This window comes from Protopterus annectens, chromosome 12.part0 (genome assembly GCF_019279795.1).
Source record: "Protopterus annectens isolate FY-2018-M chromosome 12.part0, PAN1.0, whole genome shotgun sequence".
NCBI lineage: Eukaryota > Metazoa > Chordata > Ceratodontiformes > Protopteridae > Protopterus > Protopterus annectens.
In genome coordinates, this window is record NC_056746.1 from 1,467,875,572 (window position 1) to 1,467,895,874 (window position 20,303).

Here is a 20,303-nt window from a genome sequence, read left to right on the forward strand (position 1 = left end):
AGCTGTCATTAAGCACATAAGGACATTGTTTGCATGAACCACACTTGTACGTGCCAAGTTTCGGACAAACCCTCGTGTTATCCACACCAGATCCACCCTCAAAAAGGCCCTTAAGGTTCATGTCCCTTTTCCTAATAAAATGGGGGCGTTCCTTGACAATCTGCTTAAAATCATCATGATGTGCCAAAATGGGCCAATATTTTGTAATTAACTGTTCCACTTTTGATGAATCCCCAGAAAAGGTATACACAAAACTGTTTTGATATTCAATCTGTTCTGATGGTTTTAAAAGAGTGTCGCAAGTTGCCTACTACCTAACAGAGGGCAGTAAATAACCTCCCTACCAGCAATTACCTCCTCAGCTAAATCATTTACCAAGTGTGCTGGGTAACCCCTTTCATCAAAAAGTTGCTTCAAAAAATTGACCTCATCAAGAAAAAACTCCATTGTACTACACATCCTTGAGGCACGTATGAGTTGCCCCTTCACTATACCTTTCTTCTGGTGAAAGGGGTGACCACTGTTAAAATGTAAATAAGAATTAGAAAAATAATTTTTCCTTTATACCTTGGATTGAAATGTACCATTACTGATGTCTTTGAAAAGAGCAACATCATGAAGAGGTGCCGCATTGGAAGACATGACACCTTGTTCTGCACAAGCAAATAAGGTTACAGATGATATGCTAAGACTGTCTTTGAGTGCAAACTGGAAACATCCACCAAGGCCAATCACTAGGCCTTCCAGACATTTGCCTGCAATTCTATTGGCAACACACATATCTGCTCTGTAGTGGTGGCCAATAACACCACATACACATATGCCATGGATATAGGCAGCCAGCTGCCGACAGGTGAAGTATAAACATCACCACGGCTGTCCCCCCATAGGTACACATGTGCATGTACAACACCTGCCCCCCTCATGATCAGGAAGCAGGTCTGTAATGCCGTCTCAAAGGCAACACATAGAGGTTGCCATAGGCCTGATATCATTCCTGGTTGGATTCAACATGTACACAGGCATGGGCTCTCAGACACATTCTGCAATGTAGTCAATCACAGCCTGAGCACTGGTGTCATCCCATCTGCACAGAGGAGACAGAAAGTTGATAGAAAACAGGTTATACATTAGCATTAATGTTCAGACGGATACAGGTCTGAAACTGAAATGACATGGCCAAAAACCTCAATACTCTCCATTTAATATAGTAATATAATATTAATATCCAATAGATGATAAATAAAAATATACAAATTGCAGGGAGGTGTACACAGTTCAAGTAATATAACAGGCAATACAAATTTACATGGGAAAGCAGTGTTAAAAGTGCTATGTTCGTATTAAAATATGTGGTAAGTCATTCTTGTCACCCAGGGTAGTATAGATGGTGTAAAATGGATATGTGAGTGCATATGACATGTGAAGACACCCATGTATACATGCGCCCCATACTGTATAGTTACACCCCTTACTACTGTAATGAAAGCACATACAGCCATGTCAAGTTTGGAAATCATATACACTTACTAAATGAAGTAGTTAGTGTGGTATATTATGAAAATGAACTGTGAGCAATGGTTAGCAATGCTCATATATGCTAAGCAGGTTTAACAACACATTTATGTTGTCCTCACTCCTCTCTCTGGGGATTGAGTGTCCAAATTCACCTCCAAATTCTGTACAAATGCATACCTGTTGCTGTATAAGAAATGGACAGCTATGGACCTTCCGTACACCCATTCTGCACATCCATAGCTATCTTTCATATTGTTCTTCCCTCTTCATGCCCCTTTTCACCGCTTTCCTATCACCTCTTTCTCTTTTCTTTTAAAGAATTAGTGTGGGTGTAAGCATGAGTAAGCGGTTACAAGAGCAACAAAATTGCCAGGTCTTGAACACAGGGCCCTGTATATTATAATCAGAACACTATACCACTACACCATTTGAGCAGTAGAGTTTGCTAATCCTTTACCCATTGCTCATTCAACAGTAGTGAAAAGTTTCCATAGAATCAGTCAGGTTTCATATTTATACATATACACGTGTGTATATATATATATATATATATATATATATATATATATATATATATACACAAATATATTACATAATATAAATAGTAATATACATATAAAATATACACATACACACACCCACACACACACACACACACACACACACACACACACACACACATATATATATATAGCCATACTTGTATATGTGTATATATATATATATATATATATATATATATATATATATATATATATACATATATATATCCATATATATATATATATATATATATATATATTTATATATGCATCTACTTCAGTAGATTGAATTTTTATAGCTCGAACCACATATGGTCGAGACCATATGTTTGAACTCGTAAAAGTTTGAACACTGACGTAAAACCACATAAAACAAAAAAACACAAAACTAAATGTCTATAGCAGAGGGGGCTATGCCCCCCTGCACCCTCCCACACCCCCTTACTTAAATATAACAACTCTGAGATTGTACTACATTGTGGAAATGGGAAATCTTCCCTTTCCGCTCTGTACTGAGATCTCCATTCAGTCGGATCGGACCTTTACAAGTTCGAACATATGGTCTCGGCCATATGAGGTTCGAACTTATAAACGTTCAAGCTACTGAAGGGAACCCATGTACATACATATATATATATATATATATATATATATATATATATATATATATATATATGTGTGTATGCTCATAACATATAGTGGAGTCATACCTCAGAACAATACCTATGTATTTGTAGAGTATTTATGTGCATATGTCAGGTCAGATTGCAGTTGTGGATGGGGTTTTCTAATGCACAGAAGTGCACATCTATGGTGAAGGGCAGCAAATTTTGTAGTATTGGGAATTGTACTGTAAATGTGCAGACATGCTACATCCATACTTTACCAATGCCACATGTGAATCTGCTGACAATACTTCTCTCCCACAACTACCTAGGTCCCTCCGGTCTGTATGTGGGATGGCAGCCTGAAGCTGGTGAGTTTGGAATTGTTCTGTTGTGCTTTGCCAATACCCCAGGCATGTGAAGGCCATGCTATGTACCATGCACACAACTGTCACTCATCGCCATAGTGCTTTATGTGCATGTTCACTTGTGATGGGGTTAACTCCATTGCATCATAGTGGCCACTACTGCAGCCTATCTGAAGAGAATGTAACATCCTTGTAGCATACCTCACAACCTATTAGTGCAAGGCTTCTGGACAGTGACCAACAAAGTGGGGGTACAAATGGCCTAAGGTAGAAACATGTGTGAAACATTACTTTCATACAGTGGATATAAACAGTGTACACACCCCTGTTAAGATGCCATGTGTTTGTGATATATATATATATATATATATATATATATATATATATATATATATATATATATACAAACTGAAATAAAAACATGTCAGTCTACACCTTTTCCAACCTGTAATGTGACCTATGACATGAACAATTCACTTGTAAAACCAATCAATCTGTTTGGCACCAAATCTGGAGTATACAAACCTTACAATAAGCTGGATGCATATGTATACACACCCTTCAAATAATATTTTACTGTAGCAGCTTGTGATTTACTGACAACATTCAGTCTGCTTGGGTACACATCTGCCATCTAGTAAAGTCACTCTGAATAACACCAAATAACAGTCTGCTGTCCAAATAGGATGTTCATGACATTTGCTCAGTTGCCTGCAACAGCAACAGCCATGGCTTGCAGACAGCTTACAAAGCAGCAAAGGGATCTCATATTTGAAAGGTATCAGTCAAGAGTAGGGTACTACAACATTATCACAGCATTGCATATACCATGGAACACAGTGGAGACAGTTGCCAAAAGGTGGATTAAATATGGGACAACAGTGCTGTTGAAAAGAACCTGACATCTCTCCAAAAATTATGGCAAGAAATGTCAAAACCTGGTCAGGGAGGCTGCTAGGAGACATGCAGCAACACTGAGGGAGTTGCAGGAATCTCTTCCAAGTACTGGTGTTGTGTATGACATGTGAGAACACTCTCTCATATTCTGCATGCATCTGGCCTATGGGGTAGGGTAAAAAAATGGAAGAATTTCCCCACACCAAAAAAAATCCAGGGGTGTATACAATTTACAATACAGCACATCAATTCTCCCAAAGGCATGTGTGAAAATGTGTTATGGTGTAATGAGACTATGGCTCGACCTCACAGCCACAATACCAAAAGGTAAGCCACAATACCAAAAGGTGTAAGTGGTGCACAAGCAACACCTCCCTTAACCTGAAGACCAACATCCGCATGGTGAATCACGCTAGTGGCAATGGCCTGCTGTGGGGATGCTGTTCCAAAGCCAGAAATGGGCTGTGGTCATGGTGATGGGAATTCTGAACAGTTCCAAATAACAGAAACGTCTGGCTCAAATCCATCAGGCATATGCGATAATGCTGAGGATGGGGAGGTGTGTCAGCCTTCAACATGGCAAAGACCCAAAGAATACATCCAAAACTACCTAAGAATGGCTCCACCTGAACACACTCATGGTTATGGATTGGCCCAGCTAGAGCCTAGACCTACACCAGATAGAAAAAAACCCAGTGTGAGCTGAAGAGGGCTGTGCACATGGGCTGCCCTTGCAATCTGTCAGAGTGGGTGACCTCTGCATGGAAGAGTGGCCAAATAATGCCAAGTCAAGATGTGCCATGCTGATAGACACCTTCACAAGAAGAGTGAATGCATGTAAGTCACTTACAAGGTGCTTCAACAAAGTGCCATTTTAAGGGTGTGCACACTTATGCAACCACCATATTGTAGATATTGCAGTCATTATATTTTACACGTAATACATTTGTTTGTTTATCGATTGGATTGCACAGGTCATTTGTCACATGAAAGGTGGGTAACATATTTGAATGCATTATTGCGGTCTCATCTTATATATTACAAGAACATGGCAGGTTAACAGAATTGTGTACACTTATCCTATCCACTGTAAGCTTAGAAGGTTGGTGGTGTAACAGGAATTGTGAGATGATACATTTACTGCTGGTTTGGAGGTCTGACACTCAAATGTATGTCATTAATCAGTAATATCACTCCTGAAATCATCCCAGTTATGTATCATAGAAACACAGAGGTTATGAGAAACAGAGCAAATATATGAGCCAGACATCTACACATCCTGCAAGGATCTGTACAGTTATGAGGTATGTTCTGTAGTACTTGCCACTGTGCTATACAGATAAACAGCAATGATGTGTACATAGGTGCAGTCTGTGCTGGGGAAGGGCCATCACCTACTAACTATAATCATGTATCCTAGATCTCTATATCATTAGTTGCATGTAGTAAAATTGGCTGCAATGCATGATGTTGAGGGCCGTGTGTCATGCTTTCCACCATTTGGGTAATGTGTGGTCTGTGTAACAGATTTGTGCCACCTCACCTGTAAGTGTGTGTGTGTGTGTGTGTGTGTGTGTGTGTGTGTGTGTGTGTGTGTGTGTGTGTGTGCGTGTGTGCACCAGCCAAGCTCGAAGTGCAGGTATTAATGTCCCCATGTTATCTTCCCCTCACAGGTGGCAATGGGATTCGGGGTCCCTCCCACTTGAAAACTGATGTCATTATCTCTGCAGATTCTGACAATGGTGATAGGAATAGTGAGGTACAGGTGGGGCTGTCAAGGGCTGAATCTGTGCCATTGGTTGGCATCCCACTCTTGTCCACACTATCCCCGCACACAGTGACAATGCCCACACATACCCCATGACCAGTGACCACAGATAATGGACAGTTGACAGGTGGTGGGATTGAACAGCTAGTCTGGTGACTATGGCAGGTGTGAGTGTAGACACTGGCCATAGCCAGAGAGCAGGTGAGGTCTCACTCAGGTGGATGGACAGGGGTGCTCGCAGGAGGACCACTGGTCATGAAGCCACTTAAACAAGTGCCACAGCAGGAGTCACCAGACACATGCTTCAGGGTGTCATGGATGCACAGGCATGCAGTGAATGCCACACCAGACAAATACTCAGGGTGGCGGATACAACTCTTCCTGATATATGTGGTGACATACATGAACTTGTTGAGGCCACAGGTCAAAATACTGAGGTCATGAATAGACAGTGGGGAGACCTTGGCAATCCTTGACCATGGCATTCCTGTGCTAGAGTGTGTGGAGGGAGATGGGTATTGGCCACATGGATATTCGTCAGCACCAGCAACAGCTAAGAGTCTATGGGACCATGCACCTTCACACTCCCATAGTGGCAGTGATAGCAGCAGTACTGAAGGGGAGCTGCTGTCCACATCACACCAGAGCAGGACATGGGCACGTGGCCCTGTCCAGTCCCATCAGGGGCACAGATCCAATACAGAGCAGTCACCATCAGGAAACAGTACTGCATCTGGCCTTGGGCTTTTTGGTGCCAGTGATACCCCTGGTAGGACCAGTTCCCATGTCCATGGAGACAGTGAACTGGACACCCTGCCATGTATGGTCCACAGCTGTCCAACATATCCCTGTGTAGAGCAGCTATATGGCATGACTGTGTGCATACATACACACACACACATACACACACACACACACACACACACACACACACACACACACACACACACACACACACACACACTCGCACACACACATCTGTACCACAGATAGGTCACTTCGAGACACACACAGCACCTCTGCACAGCCCATCTATTGGATACCCCTCAAAACACACACACATGATGCCAACCGTATTGCCCAGCCTAGGCCTCTGGCAAATCCACACCACATCCTGTGCATATGATGATACCTGTGTCACATCCCTGTCATCCATACCATTGATGCAGAGACATGCTAATATGTGTCTGATTCACAGGGTGAATATAGTACAGTGTAGCTATGTAATACTATGTAAAGTGCTGTCTGCTTGCATTTGTTGTGGGTACACATACAGGCATATGTACTTTGTTAGCCATGATGCCTTACTGCTGTTAGTACCACTGACTGAATTTAGTCTGATATGCTGTATTCTGTTTGTGTTCCAAGTGTCTGTGTGTCTGCACACTGTGGCCATGCAGACATTCCCAAGAAGTAGTGTGGCAGAGTGGGAATACACCAAACGTGTCATAGGCAAGGTGCAGCTTTATATGTACATCTACCAGGTGTGTATGCATACAACAGTATGTGAGAGACACTGTTGTCAGACAGTGTAACCTTGCGTACATACCACTTGTCACAGACAGGTAGCCTTCAGACATGTCAGCTCAGTGTTGTGCAGTACCACAGGCTCATACATACAGACCAGGTTACTGCAGTACTGTCAGGAGGAGCCTCACAAGGGTAGCCATTACATTAACTGCAACAAATTCACAAGTTAACACCTGTTGGTCCTGCCATTTCTTTCCCATACACTCAACTCTGATGCAGTTGATGAGGGCATGCATGATACTGTATATGACAGGTTTGTGGTACGTATTCCTGAGTTCATCGGGTGGAACAGGGAGACAAAATGTTATATCCTTTGCATACACACAGTAAGGACTGGCACAGGGGATATGCACACAGTAACATTAACACAGTTGGCAAAAGACAGATTAGTAAACCTACATTTCCACCTTGATGCACTGTACTACTACATACACATGACATGCCAGACATAGATTATATGCATGGGATATAACACACTACCTCTTACCACATGTAATGGTCTGAGTGCCTTCATGGGTGGTGAGATAACCCACCAGGAATAGGATGTGGAATCATGTATTGCTCCTACAAGCCTGGACAAGTGATAGTGTAGCAGATGTTGTATCAGCATGATGTTTTAGTCAGGTATGATGCATGATGCTGGCATGTGTGTCACTACACTCACTGTGACCTATTTGGCAACAATATCACATATATGGGCATTGCTAAGGGACACAGACCACATATAGGTTGCAAACATCTGGATATTCCATAGACATCTATATAGAGGACTGGTATGCCCTGCACAATGGTTTAGCATGCTGCATGTGAGGCAGATGCTGTTACCATGCTATATAAAGTAATGCCATTGGGATGTAGTAAACAGGCGTGGATGATACACAAATCAAAATATTATCAGCCAAACAGGATATGATCTTCACCCAAATACACACTTACCAGTATTGATATTAGAGCCAATACTTATCTAATTACTTTTACTATAGTGTTACACAGTTATCAGATATGCCACAGAGGTTACATGATTTCACCTCATCCCAACATACGTCTAAGGTGAATTACATCAGCAAGCCTAGTAAAGTATGGTGATGGAAAGTTTACAGGGTGGTACACAACTCAAAATGGTATAACCCATACAGAATATGATTCCCAAAGAAACACACACAATCAGTTGTCAGTATTGAGATTAGAACCCCTACCTATCCAGTTATTACTACTACAGTGTTACGCAGTTATCAGATGTGCCACAGAGCTTACATGATTTCACCTAGTCCCAACGTACTTCTAAGGTGAATGACATCAGCAGACCTAGTAAAATAGGGTGATGGGAAATTTATAGGGTGGTACACAACTCAAAATTGTATAACCCACACAGTATATGATTCCCAAACAAACACACACACACACACACACACACACACACACACACACACACACACACACACACACTGACCAGTATTGCGATTAGTACCCCTGCCTATCTAGTTATTTGTACTATAGTGTTAAGCAGTTATCACACATACTACAGAGCTTAGGGGGCTAACAACTGGCCAAAGGTGCTAAGAACTGTACAACTGAGGTAAACTGTTACTGTTGCCAGAAAGTCTACCTTCAGTTTTTCCCTTAGATCTTGCTAGCTCTTTCTTTCCTGCACTTCAAACAGCATACTAGCCTTGAACTTCAACAGGTTTTTGTTATCAATTATTCTAGCACACCTGAGAGCCATCAGCAGTAGTCTTTCCTCACATAATTTGCTCCAGTACTTAGTAGTTATGTTCACCCATCCTGGCATGATTAAAGTGCAGTTCTCTGTGCTTTTGCCCATTAACCTGGTGCACTCAGGCATTCCGAGGCACTGTTGCAACTGTGTCATGTACACAGACAACCCTCTCTTCTAAACTCCCAACACTCAGACCTGTGAGACATACCCCTATATCATTGAATTGGATGATATGCACTATCCAGTAAAGACTGGATGAGCTGGCCAAGAGGAGAAAGCTCAACATCTGCAAAACACCACATGGAATACATACCCCATCCAGAACACCCACTATCACAGCTCTGACATACAAACAATAACCACATGCCCACCTTAACTGAGGCACTCAATAGACGTTTACCCAAACAGAGGAGACCACCAAGACAGACACCCACTCGACCACCACAACACAGCACAAACCACAGGACACATATCTCACCTACACAGTGTGCCCCTAAACCTAATCCCTAAAGGCTAACCACCTTGCCTGATACAGTAATCATAGGTGACTCAATAGTGAGGCACACAGATGTCCCACTCACTAGGTTGAACATGGAGGAGGTAACAGTCAGCTATCTATCAGGTGCCAGAATCCAACACATAACACACCCAGTCAGGTCACTCCACAACAACTACAAGTATCACTTTGTCATTGTCCAAGTGTGTGGAAATGACCTGAGATGCACCTCCATGGACTATATGAAAAAAGACATGGTGGAGGTCTCAGATTATGTGGGCCAGGCGGGTATGACAGTAGCCCTGAACAGTACGCTATTGTCACCCAGAATGATACCGCAGTACAAATAAATGATTGACTTCAACAATTGGCTTAACTGTCTGGTGTCACTCTCATGGGATCCAGTATCTGTCTGCTTGGGATGAGATGATTGACAGACTGCAATGGCTTGCCAGCGATGGCCTGCATCTGTCACCCCTGGGTTTCCATGTACCAGCTAAGTATCTTGCCACCCCTATAGTGCATTTTTAGGTGGTGTTCCAAATGAAATTACCACCGTAACAGCTATACATATATACAGTCTGAGGGTCATGCTGCTCAGCACTAGATATCTACATCCTGAAATGCAGCCTCTCGAAGCACTCCTCACAATGGAGAACATTTACATTTGTGCTGTGAGACCTGGTTTACAGTAGCAGATAGCACCCCTGCACTACCAGCCTATAACTCATTCCACACCTGTCTGCTCCAAAACATGGACCACAGCTCCAAAGGTGGTGGTGTCTCCATATTAATAATGGATATGCACACATCCAGAGCAGTATCCCAGAAAAACGGATCTGAAATACGTCAGGTACAACTGACAATGGGTAATAGTGCAATAAATGTCTTAGCCTGCTATATGTCCCCATCCATGTCCCTAGACTCTCAATCCACATTCCTCAACACCCTGTAATCTGTCAAGGTCCAACCCAGCACTCTTATACTAGGAGAGTTCAACTACCCCTTCATCAACTGGGAAAGATACTCAAGCACTAATACAATGGCCCAACAGTTCCTGGAATTCATTTCCAATGCCCTAAACCAGCTCATTCTGACACCCAGTAGAGGAAGTAACATCCTTGACCTGTGTTGATTACTAACATATGGGACCATTGCTTGACAACAGTAGTCAATCGCTACCTGGTCAGATCCAACATAGAGTAATCACCATGGAAATCCACATCTCACCCACACACCCCGCAAAGGTAACCACCTTGAAAAGCATCTCCAAAGCTGACTTTGGACTCATAAGGACAGAGTTGGCTAACTTCACAGCACTCATGCCAATGGAAAATACCTGGATGACTGCCGAATCATACACAAATGCACTGTACAAACAAGTACATCAATATGTGGAACTAGCCATACCCAACAGAACCATGACTCTCTCCTCCAAACACTGGAGGCCAATCTGGTCATCCTCTGCCATTAATAACCTGTACAACAGAAGGAAGAAACTGTTGCAGAAAGAGGTGTAGTCTCAAGAGTGGTAAAACTCCTTTATTAGCCTCGTGAAATCATCTAAAGCCGCATATGATTGCAGAATTGCAGCAGACACTGACAACAATCACACATCCTTTGATAGTTATATCAAGAACCTCCACACCAATAGCCAGAAGTGCTCTGAGTTACTGCACAATGCTACCTCCTATACTGAGCCAACAGATATTGCCAACAATTTTGCCAACACATTCAGTGGCAACTTTACCCCTCCCCCCCTCAGGGGAACAATCAGAATGCCAGGAAAATGCCAGGCTCCCAGGATACTGCCACCCAGGTTACACCTGCATTGTCCACGGGCAATAGTACAGCATCCATGGGACCCCACATTAGCCCTGGTTTGTTCTACATGAACTACAAAGTTACCTGGCACCACATCTGTGTGCCCTTTTCAGTCACAGTGTCACCTCAGGCTTTGTTCCTCCCAAATGACACACTGATACAGTCATCCCTCTCCATAAAGATGTGGCAACTACAGACCCTGGGAATTATCAGTCCAGTAGCCTGACGAGTCTGAGATGTACAGCTACGGAGCGCATCATCAGGGACCTGATCAACAAACATATAGGTAATCTCCTAACGCTGTACCTCACACAGTTTGGCTTTGTGAAAGGGAAATCATGACTGCTCAAACTGGTTGACTTCTTTGAGTCAGTCACCCCACCAGGGGTGTGTATGACAGTAAGGCACTGCATATAGCCTACATCAATCTGACCAAGACTCTTGATACCATTCCTCAGTCAGGTAGTATTGAAGAACCCATGAAACTAGGCATCAACCCCTGTATCATTAGGGGGGTTGCAAATTGGCTCACAGATAGAATTCACAGTGTGGAAGTAGCGAGCTCCAAGTCAGACTGGCAGCCAGTCATGAGTGGATTCCCACAGGGATCAGTCCTGGGTACTCTCCTGTTTAGCATTTACTTCTCAGGAGTCCAGGCCAACACAAAAGAACTGCTGACCAAGTTCACAGACAACTGCAAGCTGTGAGTTATCATTAACTCCACAAGTGATGCAGATATCCTACAGAAAGGCCTCACTGAGACCACTGACTGGTGTGGAAACCATGGCCTGAAGCTCAACACCACAAAATGCATCATCGGCCCCTTTAGTAAAATATGAGTTCCCACTAAGTACCACATTGATGGGAGCCCACTGAACACTATAGGCATTATTAGAGATCTGGGGACACAGGTTGACAGCAACCTCTCCTTTAACCACCACATTGCTTTTGTGGTCAGGAAATCCTTCTATGTGGCACATCTCATTATCAAAGGTTTTACATCCAGGAAGAAACAGGTCATCATCTCTGTGTAATCTTCCCTCTTTAGACCAATCATCAAGTATAATGGCCCATTTGGCATGTACCTCACTAGATACCTACAACAGCTGGAGAGGCCACAGAAGTACCTCACAATGAGGATCCTAGGCATTAAACACATATCCTAGGACAGACAGACTCAAAAGACTCCAGCTATTCTCTGTCTCATATCACCTACTTAGAGGTGATCTTTGCTTGACTTGCAAAGCCATGTCTGACCCAGCTCTTTCACAAATATTACATCTAAAAACATTCCGATCTCTCTGCATCACACACTGCAGGGACCTCAACCTCATTACCACAATCAACACAACATGCTGGAGGGACAGGTTCCTCACCCAGTGACTGCACATGCCCTGGAATAGACTTCCCATGCAAGTCAAGCAAAGCACTTAGATGACCCTCTTGCAGGGAGATCTTGATGAGTGTATTGTTAAAAGAAAGTTCACCTCAGGGATCACTTCAGTGGCTCTACTTGATGGGGGCACTGGGAACTAATGTTGGGTGGCACAATGGCAGGGCACTTCTATGGGCTAGGCTTGTAAAGGCTCCAGGGCCATTAGCCTAGTACATACCTATGAGCCTATAAGGGGAGTGAAATTGGTATGACTGATAAAGTAGGCCAGTAGGCGGGTAACTTATCAAAATATTTCTTTTTACTTACATACACATGTGAATTATACATGTATCATACATGCTACAGAGCTTACTGGGCTGACAACTGCCCAAAGGTGCTGATAAGGAGAATGACATCAGCAGGAGTGATAAAGTAGGGCAGTGGGTAGGAGACTTGTCAAAATACTTATTACAAACATGCACACACACTCATTTACCACATATGAGATTAGAACCCCTGTCTAGCTCGTGATGTGTACTACAGTGTTACACAGTTATCATACACACTATGGAGCTTACTGGGTTGACAACTGGCCAAATGTGCCAATAAGGGGAATGACATCAGCAGGACTGATAAAGTAGGGCACTGGGAAGTGTGGTGGGTGGGAATGGCCTAAAACGTTTCACCTACAAACCCACACACCCTCACTGTTAAATACACAACTGTCACCCACACAGACACTTGCCAGTATTGAGATGAGAACCCCTATCTAGTTATTTGTATTACAGTGTTAAGCAGTTTTCCCACATACTACAGAGCTTACAGGGATAAACAGTGTCCAATGGTACTTCTAAGGTGAATGAAAGCAGCAGATAATGTGAAGTGTACTGAGTGCGAAGAGTGTCCAATACTAAGGAGACACACACACACACACACACACACACACACACACACACACACACACACACACACACACACACACACACACACACACACACACACACACACACACACACACACACACACACACACACACACACACACACACACACACACACGCAGGTGTTGTAATATTATAAACTCAACCTCAATACTGTTACACAATGGGGCTCACCTTTTATGCTGGCATGTGCGACTGTTTACAACTGGTATGCCACTGTCCACAGCAGGACATCGCTGTATGCCATTCAGGGTATCCGTGTGTGTGACTCACTTTGTCTGTGTCCCCCTGTGTCTCTCTCTGTATCACTGTCTGTCTCTCAGTTCCCCACATCCATTTGTGGGTATGCTTGACATATTTTGTTATCTGTTGCCCATACATATGTGTGTGTATCTCACGCAACAGATGCAGTTATATCACATATTGTCCACCTACAACTACCTGAGGGTAATACTGTCTGATGTGTGTGTGTGTGGGGGGGGGGGCAGTTGAGGTGTACATAGATGTCTGTATGCACGGACATATATAGACAATAAAAAGTCTTTTGGCTTTTCCTGGTTAGGGGTTGCCACAGCAGAACTGTGGTCTGCTAATAATTGGCAGTGGATTTTTACTGTGCTGAGTTGCCAACCCAAAGCCCAACCTTCAAAGAAGGCTCACCCATTCATGCACGCACCTACCTGCATGTCTTTAGAAATCACTCGTTTGTGGGGAGGACATGTAGTAATGACACACAGCTGTGTAAACAGTCCAGCAACCTGGTGATATACTGGCTGGGGATCTCCTGCATGTGTGGTATCTTTCTAACCTGATGTGTCATATCATTGTGTGTGCATACCTCTGACCTGTACATTTTTTGGCAGGATGTCCAGGTGTTTGCCTAGAGGTTTCATCCTTTCTATGTAAACCTGTGTTTTTATGGAAATTTAGTTACATATAATTCAAGTGTGATGTTACAAAATAATACAGACATTACTGTATCAGAATACATAACCTTCAGACCATTCCTACTACTGCAAACCCCTCACCCTACCATCTTCCTCAGTATGTAAGGGTGATATTTATAACACATATCTATCATTGTGCCTTTGCTCTACTTTTATTTCTGCTCTTGTCCAGCCATCTTGCTGTCAGAGGTTATGGGTTATGGGTGTGGGTACAGAGTGCATTCAACTGTGCAGGCATGTCCATTATTTGTAAAAGCAAACATAAGTAAAAGGATTACAGAGAATGACCACTGACAGCAGTACCACAAAGCACTTGGCACCTCTGCTGCACATCCCTCAAGATGTCACTGATATGTGTAGTATATTCCACACAGCACTGTGACTTCCAGATATGTCAGTGGCAGAGGAGTGGGTGTCACTGACATGCATAACAGTTGGCACTGCAGTTATCTGCATATGGCTGTGTCAAAGGCAGCACTGTACCTAGGATGTACAAGCAACTACCAGGAGAACGTGCTTGCCAGATCCAGAGAGTATTAACCACACATACACATAGCTCATTGACCCCTACATATTGTGGACAGGCAACTTGTTTTCATGTGTACTGGTACAGCCCTGACAATGTGTGCTATGCTGCTATTGCCATTCAAATATATAGGTTACTGCATTTGTGTGGTTAATATGGGGGACACTCCTGTCAAGTGTACACATTTGCACAGACTGTGCTGATATTTGCTTTACATTTTGGTTCCATTTACCATACTATTGTGCCCTGTCTTGGAGACTAGAAACATATCAGTAAAGAGCCCAGGTTAGATTGTATTGGCATACATTTGAGTGTCAGACTTCTTACCCTTCATAGCCTTACTGCAACTGCAAGTCCTGCTGTGCTATCACTGTGTGCATCTGTAGGGGGTTAATTCAACATTGCCACAATTTGTGTGCCTTTGTCAGACATTTCTCTATGGTTTTCTACAGCTGACTTGCTGTGTGGATGTGAAGGGTGGTTATGGGACCCCCACCCTGACATCCATGCCTGTGACCTATGACCCCCCCCACTTAGTTGTCCCCAAATATATACTACAGTGGGATTTTCCACCTTGGGTACTACTGCATAGTATCTGGAGGCCAGTTTTTGCCAGACATTTCCTGGTGCCCCACATAGTTGTTAGTTGTGTGCTGCTGTCCCAGTAGGCCACCCCATTCCCTTGCATACATGCAGCATTACCATAGATATGCTAGCAGAACATACTATTCTATTAATTTATTAAGAACACTGACTTAACTTGTGCTTGCAGCAGTTATGAAGACTGCATGAGGGCCACCTATGTTGGAAGCACACAGTACACTGCCTATACATGGTAAGTTACAGGTAATGTGATGTGTGTGTCATCCATTTTACTGTGTGTGTGAGTCAGAGAGAGGTGTACCTGGGATCTCTACAGTGTCATTGTGTGTGCTATGCATTGCCTCTTTGCAAGGCACGAGCATACTGGGCACATCTCCGTCTGCCTTTGGGAGCAGGCTCAGGGTCCTCCTCCTGTGAGTCCCTCTGTGCCTGTGGGGAACTTGGCAATGGTGGTAGGCTGTGTGGCCCTTCCCAGTGCTGTTCCTGCTGCAGCTGTTTCCACAGGATCATGTTGCGCAGTATGGCACTTACTATGAAAATGTGCCCACATGCGGCTGGAGACAACTGCAAGGCTCCACCAGATATGTCAAGGCAGCGGAACCATGACTTGATCATCCCAAACACATGATCTGTAATGATCCTAGTTTGTGCATGTGCCTCACTATGGAGTTCTTGTGTTGGTGTGTGTGCATTTCTGATGGCCCAGTTCATAGCCAGCATCCCCCCAACAGATGGCCATATGGGATGCTCCCACTGGCAAATGCCTGGTACAGCTGTGATGAAAGCCAGATGTAGGAGTCATGATAGCTTCCAGGGCTCCCAGCACACACATTCATGATAATGCCCTGGGCATTGCACATGAGCTGGCAGTTGATGGAGGGGTAGCCCTTACAGATTATGAGATTATGTAAACCCTACCCTGTTCACCGGGTGGTGCTTTGATGTGGATGTGCGTACAGTCTATGGCACCCAGTACCTCCGGGTATTCTGCTACATGGTGGAATAAATGCATATTGCTGGTCCTCCCCTCATGGGTGTTGGGGAAGTAAATGTGCTCACTGGCATGTGGCCGCATGGCATCCAGGAACTGGTGCAGTACCCGAGATGCATATGCCTTTGAGACCCCCATCATGTCCCCAGTAGGTCTTTGGAAAGTACCCATAGCTAGAATTCTTATGGCTACGCATACCTTGGTATCCACTGGAATGTATTCCCCTCTGTTGGTTCTAGATCTGAGTTGAGGCCGGCACAGCTCGGTGATTTGCTGAAGTATGTCACTGTCCACCTTGTAGTACTCTACTATCTCCAGATCATGTACCCCTGGTAGGTTACCCTTGATCTGAACAGTCTTCTCCTCCTCCTTGGTCTGTAGTGGTTATCACCATTATCCTCCTCTCTGCTGTCAGCCTCTAGCACATACTGATGGATCAAAGCAATGGCAGCCCCTAACATTTTTCCAGTTAAGATTCCCCCACATGTATACACCAATGGTGAAGAGTTTGTGGGAAAAAACAGACTGTAAGGTGTTTCCATACTTAGTGCTGCAGATGCTGCCTGTATGATTGGCTGACTGTGATACATTCCAGCATATTATTTATGGCTTTGACTTGGCCACTGTGAGTGTTAGAGGCTTTACTGGTAATTTGTGCATGATTGCCTTTATTCTGCTGGTGCCCTTTCTTTCATTCTTTTTTTACTTACATCTCCACTCATTTTCAGTTATGCAGCCACCTGCCAGCTGCATTACTGTGTGCTTTGCATGGCCTATTGTAAGTTGCAAGAGTCCCATATTAGTGAGTTCTACTTCATTTCTCCTTTATTGTGCTGTTTCCCTTTATATTTTTTTATATCTCCTCCCATTTTCAAATATGCAGCCAACTGCAACTTGTATTGCTGAGCGCTTTCAATGGCCCATTGTGAGTTGCAGAATCCAATATTGCTGATTTCTACTGCATTTCCCTTGTTCTGCTATTTCCTTTTTTTTCCTATATCCTTCCTGTTTAAGCCCTGTTGTGCCACACAGACCCATTTAGCTAGTGTAAGCAGCAAGAAATGGCCCTCCCCTTGGCGCGAACATGCTCCTCAGTTCATGGAATACGAGTATACAGCCTCAGACACACAGCCTTGCTTAGCTTTGTTTAGCTAAACACAAACCCAAGCAACGGAGCTCCAATGTTCTTACAGCAAGCATGACACACACCCTTTTCATGTTAGTTGCTCCTCCTGTCTACACAATGGTGTTACAGCAGCTACACAGTTAGGTGCAGTGTAACACTTAGAAAAATGTTGTGATACAGTATAAGTCCCTTCATTAACATACCCCACTGTCTTCATCCGTAGTTACTGCACTACAGAAGAGCCTTCCCCCTTAGTAACCACTGCTCCCTGCCATTGTGTTGATTCTGCTTGCCATTGAGTATAATGGCAAAATGCAGCTTTCCCCTAAAATAGACTTATTTGCCCTATGCTGCCCTATGCTGCCCTATGCTTCAATGGCTGAGATCGACCATAAAAAAATAAACTTTTATTTTTATAAGAATTAAATGGTTTTCCATGCCAATGGCCATATATTTGGCTATTGGCATGCCTACAGATTAGGGTACATGCTTTTATTGGCGCTGTCATGGTTCCATTTTCATTTTTGCAGAAATGTATTTGGCTAGTAGCCGAATACATTTCTGCAGCTTACACTGTTCCTGCCCAGCTACCTACCTCCTTTCTGGTTCACTATTTTACCTCATTTGCATGTCTTTCACCAGCAAATGAGGTATTCAGCATCCCTCATGGGTTTCCATGCAGGAACAGGCTCACTCGTGTATGTCAATACGGCGCATACCTGGATCGCTTGGTGGCCATATTCCATGCAGGAGCGGCTACATTGCTCCTGCACAGCAAATTTACATTCATAAATCTGGCGGACAAACTGGCACTTTCATCCCTGGAGCCAGCATGCAAAATCAAAGATATAAAAAGAAATAAAATGCAGCTGAACCACGGGTCCTCACTATAGTACAGATAAAAATAAAAGTAAAAATAAACAAAGCTCGGCCCCAGGTAGGCTGATATAAAAAAATGTTTTAATACAACCAAAAAATAAGGGCTTTCAAGGTACAAGCCCTCTTCATCAGACAAATGCAGTGATACAAAGCCACAAATTTAATATAAAAAGCATCCAAGCATAGAGTAGCTCTCTTAATTCAGTTTGCAAAAATTAATGAATACTAATGCTTAAGGGGTGAGTATAAAGAAAAGGTTCTAAAGAATCAGCTTCATTAAGACATGGTTCTTTATCTGCGTTTTCTTTCTAATAAAACTGAATTTATACAAGAATTAATGTCCTTTGTCTTTGTATCCTGTTCATCATTATGTAGCCTTGTGCTTCTAAGAAACTGAGATTTCAAAACATTTCTAGAGACATGACAAGGGTGCATGCTATTCATGTGGAGGTATGCATTTTTCCTTGTTTCTTTCCTAAAAATGCTGGTTTTCAACTCATTATCAATCATCTTACAAATGTTTACATTGAGAAAATCTATCCCATACTTTGAGTAATTCACAGAAAATTTCAAGAATGAAGAGGTAGTATGTAAGAAATCAACAAATTGTAACAAAAATTCTTCAGTGTCATTCCACAGAATAAAAATATTGTCAACAAACCTTTTATATCACACCACATTAGAGGCAAAGCTATAATTTGCAAATATATATTCTTTTTCCAATTTAGCCAGGGCAAGGTTGGCGTAGCTATTGGCACAGGCTGTGTCCATTTGCAACACCAACCTTTTGTAAGAAGAATGTCCCATTAAACAACAAAAACATTATTTTCAAGAATAATTTCTAGAAGAGTACAGAGGAAGTTAACTTTATCATTAGAAAATGCTTTCATTTCAATTAATAAACTTCTCACATTTTCAATGTCCCAGCTATTGGGAATAACAGTAAATAATGAAGCTATGCCCATAATAACAAAATAGAAGTCATAATTCTTATCTAAAGGTTCAACTACCATATAAAGATCTTCTAAAAAAGTTTTCATATCTTTTAATACAGTAGTTACCTTTTCCAGAACCAAATGTAGGTTCTTCTCTACATAAATAGAAACAGTTTCTATAACCCATCCCCTGCTTGAAACAATAGGATGCATGGTGGGAATACTTAAATATGTATTTTGGGGAGCCCGTATACTACTGGAATGGTAGAACATTCTATGGAAAAGTATTTAAACAAGTCTTTCTGAAATGGTATTGGTTATTAATAAATCAAATATCAAAAACAAAACTTTTTCTGTAATGGCCTGTACTACATTTGTTAAAGACCGTAAAAGTCTCACTGTCTTTCAATAAATCCTCCATATGTCGCATACAAAAATCTTTATCAAAAATAACTATTACCCCACCCTTATCAACAGGACAAATCTCTAATGAGGCTGCTGCTTTAAGTTGAAAAAGCGCCTCATATTTATCTTGATTCAAACAAAAAAAATGAGTTTAAAACAAAGAAACAGCACCAGAGCACTCTACGGCGATCGGACCATATTGTGTATGATCCGATCGCTGTGGTGTGCTCTGGTGCTGTTTCTTTGTTTTAAACTTAATTGGTATTGTTATCAGAGCATTTACCCCTACTTCGCTCGTTTTATTTAGTTTA